This window comes from Lampetra planeri, chromosome 25 (assembly GCF_965212315.1).
Source record: "Lampetra planeri chromosome 25, kcLamPlan1.2.h2, whole genome shotgun sequence".
Classification (NCBI taxonomy): domain Eukaryota; kingdom Metazoa; phylum Chordata; class Hyperoartia; order Petromyzontiformes; family Petromyzontidae; genus Lampetra; species Lampetra planeri.
Window position 1 is genome coordinate 2920711 of NC_136131.1, and position 14205 is coordinate 2934915.

General features: G+C 54.5%; 1 protein-coding gene across 2 annotated transcripts in view; it reads left to right on the top strand.

Moving 5' to 3' along the window:
• The window catches only part of LPGAT1 (lysophosphatidylglycerol acyltransferase 1), a 106344-nt gene that overhangs the window by 10706 nt on the left and 81433 nt on the right, over window positions 1-14205 (top strand). The window contains exon 1 of one of the 2 annotated variants that reach the window (XM_078605938.1): window positions 13057-13911. The exons of the other annotated variant lie outside the window; for it this stretch is intronic. The gene's annotated coding sequence lies outside the window, so the exon portion shown is untranslated. Of the gene's footprint in view, window positions 1-13056; window positions 13912-14205 lie in introns of those variants that run through there. 2 annotated transcript variants of the gene reach the window in all.

The following is a 14205-nucleotide window of genomic DNA, read 5'->3' on the forward strand; positions in this document are numbered from 1 at the left end:
CGCGGGCCCAGCAGTCCCTGGCGTAGTGGCCCTTACGCCCGCAGCGGAAGCAGTCAACGCCATTGCGCCGTAGCGCAGGCCCAGCGTCCCGCCGGGCCCGTACCGGTGGTGCAGCGCGCGGGGCCGGCCCACCGCGGCCCGACCATGGACCAGAGGCGGCCGTCAGCTCCTGAGGGCCCCCCCATCCGGCACGTAGACCGCCTTCTTAGGGTCCCAACCCAAGGCGCCTCCCTCGACGATGGGCCCCCCCCGTCCACGCCGCGACTTGCTTCCACCGACGGAGGTTAAACTGTGCATCCAGACATTTTGCTGTCGCCCGGGAAGTCAGCTTCTCGTGGCCACACACAGGCATGGGAATCCCCAGATCTCGAGACAGCTCGAGCATCTTACCTAAGATGAGAGGCTCGAGCAGGTCAGGCTTCGTCTCCGGATATGCGGCCATAGCCAACTCCAGCACCGCACCCCTATATGCCACCGGCGATTCCTCGGGCACTCGCTGTCGTTGAGCAAATCGGCGATGAGCATCATCAGGTGGCTCGTAAGCGTCCGCCATTTCGTCAAAAACTCCACGTAATGTTTTCTTCTTTTCGGCCGTTATGGAACAAAATAATCTGACCGACTCGTCATCAAGAAGAGTCGGCAACACTTCCAAAGCCTCAGCGTCAGTCCACCTAGCAGAACGTACCGCCGCCAAAAATCTGCAGGCGAAAGCGCTCCAATCGCCCCCGATGGAGAATTCTTTGACCGTAGTAAGATGCCGACTGCGACTCCTTAGCACGCCGTCTTCAAGCGATGGTTCATCCGGCGGTAGGTTCAAAATGGCGTCGAACCGCGGCGTGGTCAAGATGGCGGCTTCCCGCCGCGGAGCGCGCAAGATGGCGGCTTCGTGCCGCGTGGCTGATGGCGTCGACAGCGAAGGCAAGGCGGCGGCCTGTGGACCACCCTCAGCTCTCCCCATTGCCGTCCTCGGCGTGACGAGGTGACATAACTGCGCCAGTACGCTCTTGAGAGTCTCAAGCTGCTCCGCCATCTGTTCCCATCGGAAATCCGCGTCCGTTGGTGCTGACGGGCCCGCCGACGCGGCGACATCTTCAACTCCCGTTCCCGCACTCGCTTCAGCAGGGCTCTCCTCCACCACTGCAGCTGAATCCCTCGTAGGAGGAAGGTCGTCGTCGTCGGACGAAGAAGCAGATTATGGCGTCGGAATATTCTTTTTTCTTAGTTGCTTCGACATGCCGTTACACTTCCAACACCAGTGTAATAAAAGACTCGACCACGGTATCTGGCTTAGTGTCCTTTATTCGGGTTCGTCTACTCTTCCCACACGGCTCTCTCCCTCTGAGACCCTCCGCTCGGCGCCGACGCTGCTGTCGCTCCCGTCGTCGCTAACAGCCTCGCTGCTGGTCTCCTCGTGTCGCTCCCGTAGCCTCTAGCAGCCTCGCTGCTGATCTCCTCACGCAGCCTCTCCGGCTGCCCTCGCTGCAGCTCCCCCACTGCTCTCCCTCTCCGAGCAGTCCCACTGCTGCCTCTTTGTGCAGCCTCTCTGGCTGCTCTCGCTGCAGCCTCGCCGCTGCTCCCTGGGTTGGTCACCGCTGGCCGACGGTGCCAATCCTCTCTCCGAGTGTGTGTGGCGATCTCGCCACTCCTCCCAGCCTTCGCCCTGCGTGGCCTCACCCTAGTCCAGTCTCCAACAACCCCCCCTCCTCTTCCGGTTTCTCCCCTTAAAGACCCGAACCTTTCTCCCACGTGACGTAACTCCTCCCCCCCGTGACGTCACATCCGGAAGGTCGTTTACGCCCGCATTACAAATGCGCAAACATTAAACACGCCTCCCCCCTTTTACCAGAGCTATCCTTCCATACAAACAAAACTCTGGTCTGTTTTAGTTATGTTAATTATACTCGAGTTGCCCGTCTCCCCTCACGCCTGCCATGATGTGTGTGGCCCTTGTTATAGACTGCCGTGTTGAGTGTGGAGGTGTAAATATAGACACACGGGTTCGTGAGAGTGAGTGAGCGAGTGAGTGTGACGAGTGTGTGCAGAAGCTTGTGGTATAGGGGCTGCATGTGTATCTTTGGGGATACACGGTGAACGCGTGTGTGTGTGTCCGGCAAAACAACCCCCTACCTCGTGGTGCTGGACGGGCAACGCTGTTGTGGGCAATGCTGTTGTGGGCAGTGCTGTGGGGGGAGGGCCAATTCCGATTGGTCTTTCCCCTCATGGCGTTTGTAACCACCACAGTGGCTAAATGGGGGCTCTGGACGGGTGCAAGGGGCTGGTAACCCCTCCACCTTCAATTAATTACCACTAAACCACGACGATACATTTTAATAAATAAGCTTGTGCCTGAGGCCCCGGGGGTACAGGCGTCTATGACGTCTCCTGGCCAAACCCCATTTGGCAGAGCCAGGAGACTGAATCCTTACCCTCGGGGCTCCTCCAGAAACAACAAAAAACACTATGTGTGGCCACATGGAATGTTCGAATGCTCACTGCGGAGCAGAGGCTGCCACTCCTCTGTCGGGAGCTGGACCGGTACTTCCTGGATCTCTGTGGTATTCAGGAGGTCCGGTGGACCGACTCTGGCTCCTGCCACCATGAGGGGTGGACAGTCCTCTACTCGGGGCAGGAGACTGCCAAATAACAGGGTGTGGCTCTTCTTCTGAATAAAATAATGAAGGGGGCGTGGGAGAGTGGCAGTGAGGTGTGGGAAGCTGTAAGACCCAGGCTACTTTGGGCTCGCCTTCGCATCAACCAGAAGCGAGAAGTGGTGGTCGTGGTTACTTATGCCCCCACTGAAGATGAACATCCGTGGAGGGATGCAGGCAAGGCCGATGAGTCAGATGCCTTCTATGACCTCCTGTCACAGGTGCTAGCTAAAGTGGCCCCTCGGGATAGAGTCATCTTGTTGGGTGACTTCAATGCCCGAGTTGGTCATGATGCTGGCACCTGGTCTGGAGTGATTGGAAGGCATGGGCCAGATCAGCTCAATATCAACGGCAGGAGGCTGCTAGATTTTTGTGTAGCCTATGAGCTTGTAATTACCAACACGCTGTACCGACATCAGCGCATCCACACCACATCATGGATGCATGCCGGGTCCAAGCAAAAACATCTGCTGGACTACATAGTGACAGAACAGCGGATGCAGGCCCATGTCCTTGATATCAGGATCTACCGTGGAGCTGATCTGCCCACTGACCATGGACTTGTCATCTGTAAGATGCGCCTGCCATTCTTCCACTCTGGTGGTGGGTGTACACCCAGGACCCCATTCAAACCCTTAGTTTCATGGTCTCAGCTAGCTGATGAAAGTTGCAAGCGAGATTTTCATCATCGCTTGCGGCTTGGTTTGGAATCGCCCCCCACTCCTCCTGATGTCGAGGGGAAATAGGCGAGGTTTAGGACTGTGGCTCATGCAGCTGCAATGGCTGCTTTGGGTACGCGGTCCAGACCTCCCCAGAGACCCTGGCTGACAGAGGAGGTGTTCAAGCTGGCTGAGAAAAAGCGACAAGCCCACTCTCATCGGCTACAGCATCCTATGTCGGAGAATGAGGAGGCTTACCGCAGCCTTTGCTCGGAGGTTCGGAGAGCCGTGAGGCGCTGCAAGGATGGGTGGTGGTCGCGGGTTTCTGAGGAGATGGAAGTCTGCCTCAAAGGCCCGCAATCACAAATCACTATTTAATTCCATCAAAAAAGTAACCTGCAGCACCACACCTATTACCATCATTAGGGGAAAGAACGGTGATCCAATCTCCGACCCCCCCAGGAACAGGTTTGCAGATTTGCTGAACATTTATGTGAGGTCCTGGGGGATGGGAAATCCCTCAGCCAGGAAAACAACGTGGGACAAATTGGGGATGATCCTGCCATGGCTGCGGTGCCTCAAATATTGGAAGAAGTCACCCCCTGTGAATGGCTGGCTGAGGTGCCATCTGTTGAGGAAGTACTGAAGGCAATCCAGAGTCTGAGACCAGGAAAGGCACCGGGCAGAGATGATCTCCCAAGTGAAATGCTGAGGGAGGGTGGCATTTGTGCACATCATAACAACAGTCTGGACCACTGGACGGGTTCCGCAGGACTGGAAGGATGCCCTGGTGGTCCCCCTCTTTAAGAAGGGGGACCGCACAGACTGTAACAACTACAGGGGCATCTCATTCCTCAGTGTGCCGGGAAAGGTCCTGGCAAGGATTATTCAACATCGCTTTGCTAGGCACGCTGAGGAGAGGCTTGCGGAGCCCCAATGCGTTTTCAGGAAATGGCGGTCCTGCACAGATGCTATATTTTCTGTCCGTCTGCTACAGCAGAGGTGTAGGTAATTCCAACGAGACCTACATCTCTGCTTTATTGACCTGGTCAAGGCTTATGATACCATCAGTAGGCCTGGGCTCTGGGTTGTTCTTCGTGCTTTCGGAGTCCATAACTCTCTGCTCACGATCATTAAGGACCTTCATGATGGTGAGCGGGCCTGGGTAAAACTACGTGGCCGGGAGTCAGAGCCTTTCCCTGTACACCTTGGGGTGCGACAGGGATGTCCTCTTGCTCCCACATTATTTAACATCTATTTTGACCACGTAGTTCGTGAAGCCTTCAATAGCTGTACCGGAGGAATTTCCATCTGGTACAGATACAATGGGAGGCTGATCGATGCCCGGGTGCGGTCAAGGGATGGCTCCCTATTGCTCAACCATGTTATGTATGCCGATGATCTGGTAATTGCTGCTCACTCAGAGGAGGAGTTGGAGGCGCTGCTGCTTAACCTGGAGCTTGCCACTAAGAGGTGGGGCATTACCATCAGCCCCACCAAAACTAAGCACCTGCCTGAGTGTTTTGTACCATCAGGCACTCCACCCCCACAACTCCCAATTGGTGATGGGGCAGTAGTGGAGAGAGTGGAGAGTTTCCTAGACCTGGGCAGTGTGCTCATGACGTGCTCCGGTTTAACAGCAGAGGTCTCACTCCGAATCAGTCGAGCAACATTATCTTTTCATCGGTTGCGTAACGCTGTGTGGAAGCTACCTGGTCTGTCGCTCCGCATGAAGCTTTAGGTCTTCTCAGCCACAGTCATTCCCTCCTTTCTCTATGCTTGCGAAACGTGGACTCCCCTAATGGAACATCTTTGCCGGTTAGAAACATTTAGGCTGTCCTGCCTACGATCCATCCTGGGTTTAACCAGGCTGGATTGTGTGAGGAGCTCACAAATCCTTGAAAGATCTGGACAAAGTCCCATCGGTGAGTTCCTCCGGCAGGCAAGGCTGCGTTGGCTGGGCCATATAGCCCGCATGCCCAGCCACCGCATGCCTAAACAGCTTTTGTTCGGCCGGATCGAGGGGACTAGATGGGCACGGCACGGGCTAGAGAAGCGATAGAGTGATGTGGTACAGGAGGATGTGCAGTTGAGTGGACTTGCCAATGACTGGTACCAGCGGTGTCAAGATCGGCTTTTGTGGAGGAGGCTCGTGAAGGACGCTACTGGGCAGTTGGAGGCAGTCGTCCTCCAGCAACAACGGAGGGCGGAGGAGCGACGTTCATAACAACGAGCGGAGTGCCGGGTGGCTAAAGCACAGAAAGGTGGCACAGCAGGGGGCACAGGTGGTGCATCAGCCAGTCGTCTTAGTCGACCTGTGGAATCTGGGTCTGCCCCGTGACCTGCCAGTGGGCGTTCGACACTTCACGTGGCCTCAAGGTGCACATGGCCTGGCACAAGCGTCGCCACTTAGTGGCGAATGGCGGTTGTTGTTGTTGTGTGTGTCCGGGGTGGATTCAGCTCTCTCTTTTTCTCCTCGTCCATCCCCCACTCTCCTCCCTCCTTCTGCTTGTCTCGGGAGTCTCCCCCGGGAGGCTGGAGAGGGACTTGCCCCTCTCACTGGGACTCAGGAATGACGCTGAGAGGAGGGGGAGGAGGCGTCCTTCAGATTGGGTTGCCCTTTAGTGGCATGCGCACACACGCACTGGCACACACACACTGCATTGCATTGGTCACAACCACACACAGTGACGGGCACAAAGACACTGGCAGGCAAAGACACACACACTGGAAGGAACATACAAAGACAATGGCCCCCCTGTATAGCCTTAACAGACTGTTGGGGCAAGTGCTGTTAGTGAGCACCTGTGAACGCCGGAGGGGGTGGGTGGCCAGCACCACAGCCGGCAGCCTTTGTCTCCTCAGTGGCGATGTTGACGCACTACACCAGGTGCTCATTTGAGGCTGAGTCAACCTAGGAGAGGCCCAGGACCGGTTCAGATAATCGTCACTGAGGTTGGCTGTGAGCGGGAATCGAACGCGGGTCGCCAGGTTCGAAGCGCGGCGCGCTATACACACACACTGGCACACACACACTGGCACACACACTGGCACACACACACTGGCACACACCACTGGCACACACACACACCGGCACACACACACACTGGCACACACACACTGGCACACACATTGGCACACGCACACACACACACACTGGCACACACACACACACTGGCACACACACACACACACTGGCACACACACACAGTTCCGTATTGTTACAAGCACAGCATGTAGAGCACACACACGTTGGTACACACACACACACTGGCAGGCACACACACTGGCAGGCACACACACACACTGGCACACACACACTGGCAGGCACACACACACTGGCACACACACACAGTTCCGTATTGTTACAAGCACAGCATGTAGAGCACCAGCACACACACACTGGCACACACACACACACTGGCACACACACACACACACTGGCACACACACACACATTGGCAGGCACACACTGGCACACACTGGCACACACACACACTGGCACACACACACACACACTGGCACACACACACTGGCAGGCACACACAGTCACACACACTGGCAGGCACACACACACACTGGCAGGCACACACACACTGGCACACACACACAGTACCGTATTGTTACAAGCACAGCACGTAGAGCACTAGCACACACACACACACGTTGGCACACACACACACTGGCAGGCACACACACACACTGGCAGGCACACACTCACGTTGGCAGGAACACGTTGGATTCAAGCGCAGAGGCACAGTGCTCGGCACAGAAACACCGTCATGTGTCAAGCACACGTTCACGTTGTCAGGCCCAACCAAACAAAGACGAAGTATCCCCGTATAGCCTTAACAGACTGTAGGGGCAAGTGCTGCTAGCGAGCACCTATGAAGGCCGGCACGGCAAACGAGTGGGTGGGTGGCCAACACCAGGCCCGGCCGCCTTTGTCTCCCCAGTGGCGATATTTACACACCGCACCAGGTACTCATTTGAGGCTGAGTCGACCTAGGGGAGGCCCAGGACGGGTTCAGATAATCGTCACTTGGTGTTGGCCGTGAGCGGGAATCGGACCCGGGTATCCAGGTTCGTAGCGTAGCGCGCTAACCACTGCGCCACCGCTCCCCTCAGGCCCAACTGCACACAGTCAGGCACACACAGTGAGTTCCAAACATAGTGAGGCAGTAGCGCACTTAGTGTTGTTCACAGGGAACCACAGGGTGGGCCACTACAAAAGCACGAGCACGTACACGGTGACATTCACAAGCCCACAAACAGCTCCAGGGGTCAGACACTAGGATACATTCACTGTATCAAGCAGCATAATACATACACACAGTATCATTCAAGAGCACACACACGGTCAGGGATTGGACAACAGTACGTACAGTGGCCAGTCCACAATTAGTACATACACAGTGCCATTCACATTCAGAGAATATAGTACATGTACAACGTGCTTGGCACTAACACAAAATTACCCCCCTCCACACACACAATTACCTCCTCCACACACACACACGATCACCCCTCTCCATACACAACAGCCATCACTATTTTTGCTATTTTATTACTTCCCTTCTACGTGACTTTACCGAAAGAACCAAGAAGATGAATCCCTGCAGTCACGAAAGCTTTAAATCGAAACATCACTATATAGTCCAGCAGATGTTCTTGCTTGGACCGGGTATGCATCGATGATGTTGTGTGGATGTGCAGATGCCGGAAAAGCGTTTTGGTAATTACATGCCCATCGGATGCACAGAAGTCTAGCAGCCTCCTACTGTTGTTTTTAAGCTGATCTAGGCCAAACCTTCCAATCGCTCCAGCCCAAGTGAATGCGTCATTCCCACTCGGGCATTAAAGTCACCCAACAGGATGACTTATCGCGAGGGCTCACTAGCTAGCACCTGTGAAGGGAGGTCGTAGAAGGCATCGGACTCATCGGCCTTGCCTGCATCCCTCCACTGATGTTCATTTTCAGTGGGACTTACAGCTTCCCACACCTCACCGCCACGCTGGCGTGGACAGATGGCAACCTTCACGCGGGCCACTTTGTTAAGTGAGAAATCACGATGAATAATGCTATCAGCGCAGCGACCGAACATTGATCATCGATCTCCCGGTCTCCAGAGCAACATAACAAGCCACGCCAATGGCCCTCTTTAGGGCCAAAGAACATGCCAGATAGGCCTTGGGACAAGGATCCTCCATCTCAACATTGAGGGGCTCTCCCGGGCGAAGTGCGAGTATCTTGTAACATCGATGTCCTGACGCTCCAAGAAACCCAGGTCTTGGATGCCCTACGTGCCAGTTGCTACCACATCCATGGATACACCCTCACGACGAGCCGATACCACCTGAAATATGGCTTGGCCATATACGTGAAGAACACCAGCACAAGAGTTCTACACCTTCCCACCAACCGAAAAAAGCCACCTACACCACCAGCATCGAGATAGAGAAACTGCACGTCACCAACGTGTACAAATCCCATAATTCAAATTTACTAAAGCCAACGCTCCCAAGTGCACCAATCCCAGCCCGATATGTTGGTAACTTTAACACGTTCCTTCGGAGTGGGCAGGTAGGAACTTGGTTGGACAGCGCATTCGTGCACGACAGACAAATATGCACGACAGACAGACAAATAATCCCTGGTGGGCAGTGTGGAACCTGTTGTTCCTACATGTAACAGCCACCAACTATGTGGGGCTATACAGTAAGGGGCCATCCATTTAGTACGTACGCAAAAATCTGTCAAAATCTGACCCCTCCCTGTACGCACGCGTACTTTTTACCCCCCCCCCCCACCTGCGTACGTACGCTTGACGCACCCCCCCCCCCCCCCACGAATCATAATGGCCGATATATTTAAGGATTAATAATAATAACGTGTTTAAGCAAACAGATAGTCCACCACCGAACTATCTAATTCATTTGAAGGCCAATGTACACATTATTATCGAGGCTTCACCCCCCCCCCCCGTTTCCTATGCGTACGTACATTGTCAGTAGAACCCCCATACGCAAGCATACGCATTTGGGTTAACCCCTCCCTTCCCCCTCCATGCGTACGTACTAAATGGATGGCCCCCAAATCAGGCCGACTTCGAAGACCTCACTGACTGGATGTCCGCTGAAGATCTGCACCTGGTTTTCGATGCCAAGCAAGAAGCAACTTTCCACTCTTTCTCGCTGGCAAAGTGACTACAGCGTGGATCTCGCCATCGTTTTCAAGGATCAAAGTGGGAGCACACTTCATGCATACTCCCAAAAAATACTCCCAAACTTTCCCAACATAGGCCCATCATCACCCACATCAACAAGGTATTTTGGACTTTTTGCGCATTGGGATCCTCGGATGGAATGCGCATTCTAAATTTGAATTATTTTCATCATGACTGTGACCTTATCATGCATTCGTTCAGCAACCAGAAGCCAATGCAGGTCGGTTCTTGCAGTACCCATCACAACATGTGCCAAATAATTTCATGCATGCTGCAGCTTGCTAATGTTTTTGCCAGACGTCCCGAAGAGTAGTGAGTTGCAATAATCGAGCCTTCTTGATAATAGGCTACACACCACCGTCGTGGTCGAATGTGTCGTAGAGCCCTGATATGAAAATTGCAGGACCTGACTATATTTTGTACGCGGTGATTAAACGACGTATTCTGGTCGAATATGGTGCCAAGGCTCTTTAGATGAGTCAAAAACTGAATTCTGGAGTCTGCGATTGCCACACCTGTTCCTACCAGAAATGTTTTTGCCTGAGTCCCAACCAGCAGAACCTCTGACTGATGCACAAATGGAAAATTTAAAACTCCAGTGTGCGCCTGTGGTCACCCAGAATAGGCCATAATACAGAAACGACGCAATGCCCAATCCACAAAGACGAATTCGACATTACAGGGATACAATCTTCTGCTCTTGTCGCGATTATCCGGCTTGATCACCTGAATGTGAAATTGTAGTTGTTGCTCTGCATCCACAACAGTTATACGACAGTCGAAGACCACCACGCTCCCACGCCCCCTTCATCTTGTTCATAAGAAGAGCCACTCCCTGTTGTTTGGAAGTTTCCTGCCCCGAGGAGAGGACTGTCTACCCCTCATAGTGACTAGAGCCAGAACCAGTCCACCAGACCTCTTGAATACCACAGAAATCCACGCGGTACCGGTCCACCTCCCGATAGCGAAGTAGCAGCCTCTCCTCCGAAGTGAGCATTCAAACATTCCACGTGACCACTCGTCATGGAGTGGCGAGATGTTCGCTACCTCGCCTGGTATCCTGGAGGGTCGTCGGTTCGATCCCAACCCTGACGCCTGTATATTTTGAATTTGCATGTTCTCCCCACGGTCGAATGGATTTTTCTCTGGGCCCACTGGTTTTTCCCTCCACATTTAGAAAAATTCGTCGAAACTTATAAATTCCAACACGATAAGCCACTGCACTGAGTTATCATTTGTGGCCAGGTCGCTTATGAAAAAGAGCTACATGGCTCAGCAGACCTTACCTGGTAAAATAGGAAAGTTAATGAAGACACCTGTCCCCCCCCCCCCACCCGGGGCCTCCAGCAAAAGCTTAGTTTGATATTCGGTCGTCCAGAGCCCCCGTTTGCCGCTGCCGTGGCTACGAGAGCCATGAGGGGAATAGCTGATTGGAGTCGGCCTTCACCCAATGGCAACATTTGCTCAGCCACGGCAGAATTACCGACTGCCACCATCCACACATCCCCCTCCACACACAACATCCCACCTCCCATCACAACACAATCCCCCCACAATCACCACCCCCTCCACACACATCACACATCCCCCTCCTCACACACAATCCCCCTACAATCACAATCCCCTCCACACACTACAATACCACCACAATCACAACCCCCTCCCTGCACACACTACAACAATACCCCCCCTCCAACACACACAAACAATCACCCCCTCCACAAACACCACAAATCCCCCCCCCCCTCCACACACACAATGCACCCCCCTCCACACACACACACAATCACCCCCCTACACACACACACAACACCCCCCCTCCACACACAACACAAATCCCCCCCCCCTCCACACACACACTCACCCCCTCCACACACAACACACAATCACCCCCCTCCACACACACAATCACCCCCCTCCACACACACACACAATCACCCCCCTACACACACACACAATCACCCCCCTCCACACACACACACAATCCCCCCCTCCACACACACAATCACCCCCCTCCACATACACACACAATCCCCCCCCCTCCACACAATCCCCCCCCCTCCACACACACACAATCACCCCCCTCCACACACACAATCACCCCCCTCCCACACACACACACAATCACCCCCCCTCCACACACACAATCACCCCCCTCCACACACACACAATCACCCCCCTCCACACACACAATCACCCCCCTCCACACACACAATCACCCCCCCTCCACACACACACAATCACCCCCCTCCACACACACACAATCCCCCCCTCCACACACACAATCACCCCCCCCTCCACACACACACAATCACCCCCCCCTCCACACACACAATCACCCCCCTCCACACACATCCCCCCCCCACACACACACAATCCCCCCCCCCACACACACAATCACCCCCCTCCACACACACAATCACCCCCCCTCCACACACACACAATCACCCCCCTCCACACACACACCCACAATCCCCCCCCCCTCCACACACACAATCACCCCCCTCCACATACACACACAATCACCCCGCTCCACACACACAATCACCCCCCCCCCTCCACACACACACACACAATCACCCCCCTCCACACACACAATCACCCCCCCCCTCCACACACACACAATCACCCCCCTCCACACACACACAATCACCCCCCTCCACACACACAATCCCCCCCCCCTCCACACACACACACAATCACCCCCCTCCACACACACACACAATAACCCCCCCCTCCACACACACACACACAATCACCCCCCTCCACACACACACAATCACCCCCCTCCACACACACACACAATCCCCCCCCCTCCACACACACACACAATCACCCCCCTCCACACACACAATCACCCCCCTCCACACACACACACAATCACCCCCCTCCACACACACACAATCACCCCCCTCCACACACACACACAATCACCCCCCTCCACACACACACAATCACCCCCCTCCACACACACACAATCACCCCCCTCCACACACACACAATCACCCCTCCACACACACAATCACCCCCCTTCACACACACACAATCACCCCCTCCACACACACACAATCACCCCCTCCACACACACAATCACCCCCTTCACACACACACAATCACCCCCTCCACACACACACAATCACCCCCCCCCTCCACACACACACACAATCCCCCCCTCCACACACACACACAATCACCCTCCCTCCACACACACAATCACCCCCCCCCCCCTCCACACACAATCACCCCCCTCCACACACACACAATCACCCCCTCCACACACACAATCACCCCCCTCCACACACACAATCACCCCCCCCCCCTCCACACACACACAATCACCCCCCCTCCACACACACAGTCACCCCCCTCCACACACACAATCACCCCCCTCCACACACACAATCACCCCCCCCCCCCTCCACACACACACAATCACCCCCCTCCACACACACAGTCACCCCCCTCCACACACACACAATCACCCCCCTCCACACACACAATCACCCCCCCCCCCTCCACACACACACACAATCCCGCCCTACACACACACAATCATCTCCCCTCCACACACACACAATCACCCCCCTCCACAGACACACACAGACACACACATACTAACACAGACACACACACACGCAGACACACACACATACACACACAGGCACACACACAGGCACACAGACACACACAGACACACACAGATACACACACACAGACACACACAGACACACATACAGACACACACACACAGACACACACACGCACACACACACAGACACACACAGACACACATACAGACACACACACACAGACACACACACGCAGACACACACACACTAACACAGACACACACACATACACACAGATAGACATACAGGCACACACACAGACACACACGCAGACACACACATACACAGACACATACACAGACACACACACAGATACACACACACACAGACACACAGACACACACAAACACACACACGCAGACACACACAGATACACACACAGATACACACACAGACACACACACAGATACACAAACACAGACACACACACATACACACACACACAGATACACACACAGAGACACAGACACACACGCTGCACTCACACACAGACACACACACTACACACACACAGATTACAGTGCGCGCAGTCGTGACAGCAACATCCGTGCAGTCGCTCACTCGGCGCGCTACAAACCATTCAGCACACACACACACAGTAACACTCACACACTAACACACAGTAACACAGTGACACACACACACTAACACACACACAGACACACACTCACATACAGTGGAGACACACACAGACACACACCAAAGACTGCGCAAGGGTCCGGGGAAAAATGGCCAGGCCGCTGAATGTGTGAGTATCAATCGCTGCTGCTGCTCCTTCATCATCCTTCTCCTCCTCCGTCTCTTAAGAGCTTCAATTGTGTCCATAGCGAGGGGCTCTCGGTGTGCCCGCGGCCGATGCAACATCACCGACGTGGTGGTGGTGATGATGGTGGTTAGTGGTGATGATGGTGGTTAGTGGTGGTGATGGTAGTGGTGGTGGTGATGATGATGATGGTGGTGGTGATGATGATGTTGGTGGTGATGATGATAATGGTGGTGATGTTGGTGGTGGTGTGAATCCATTGCCACTCTGTTGGTCGCC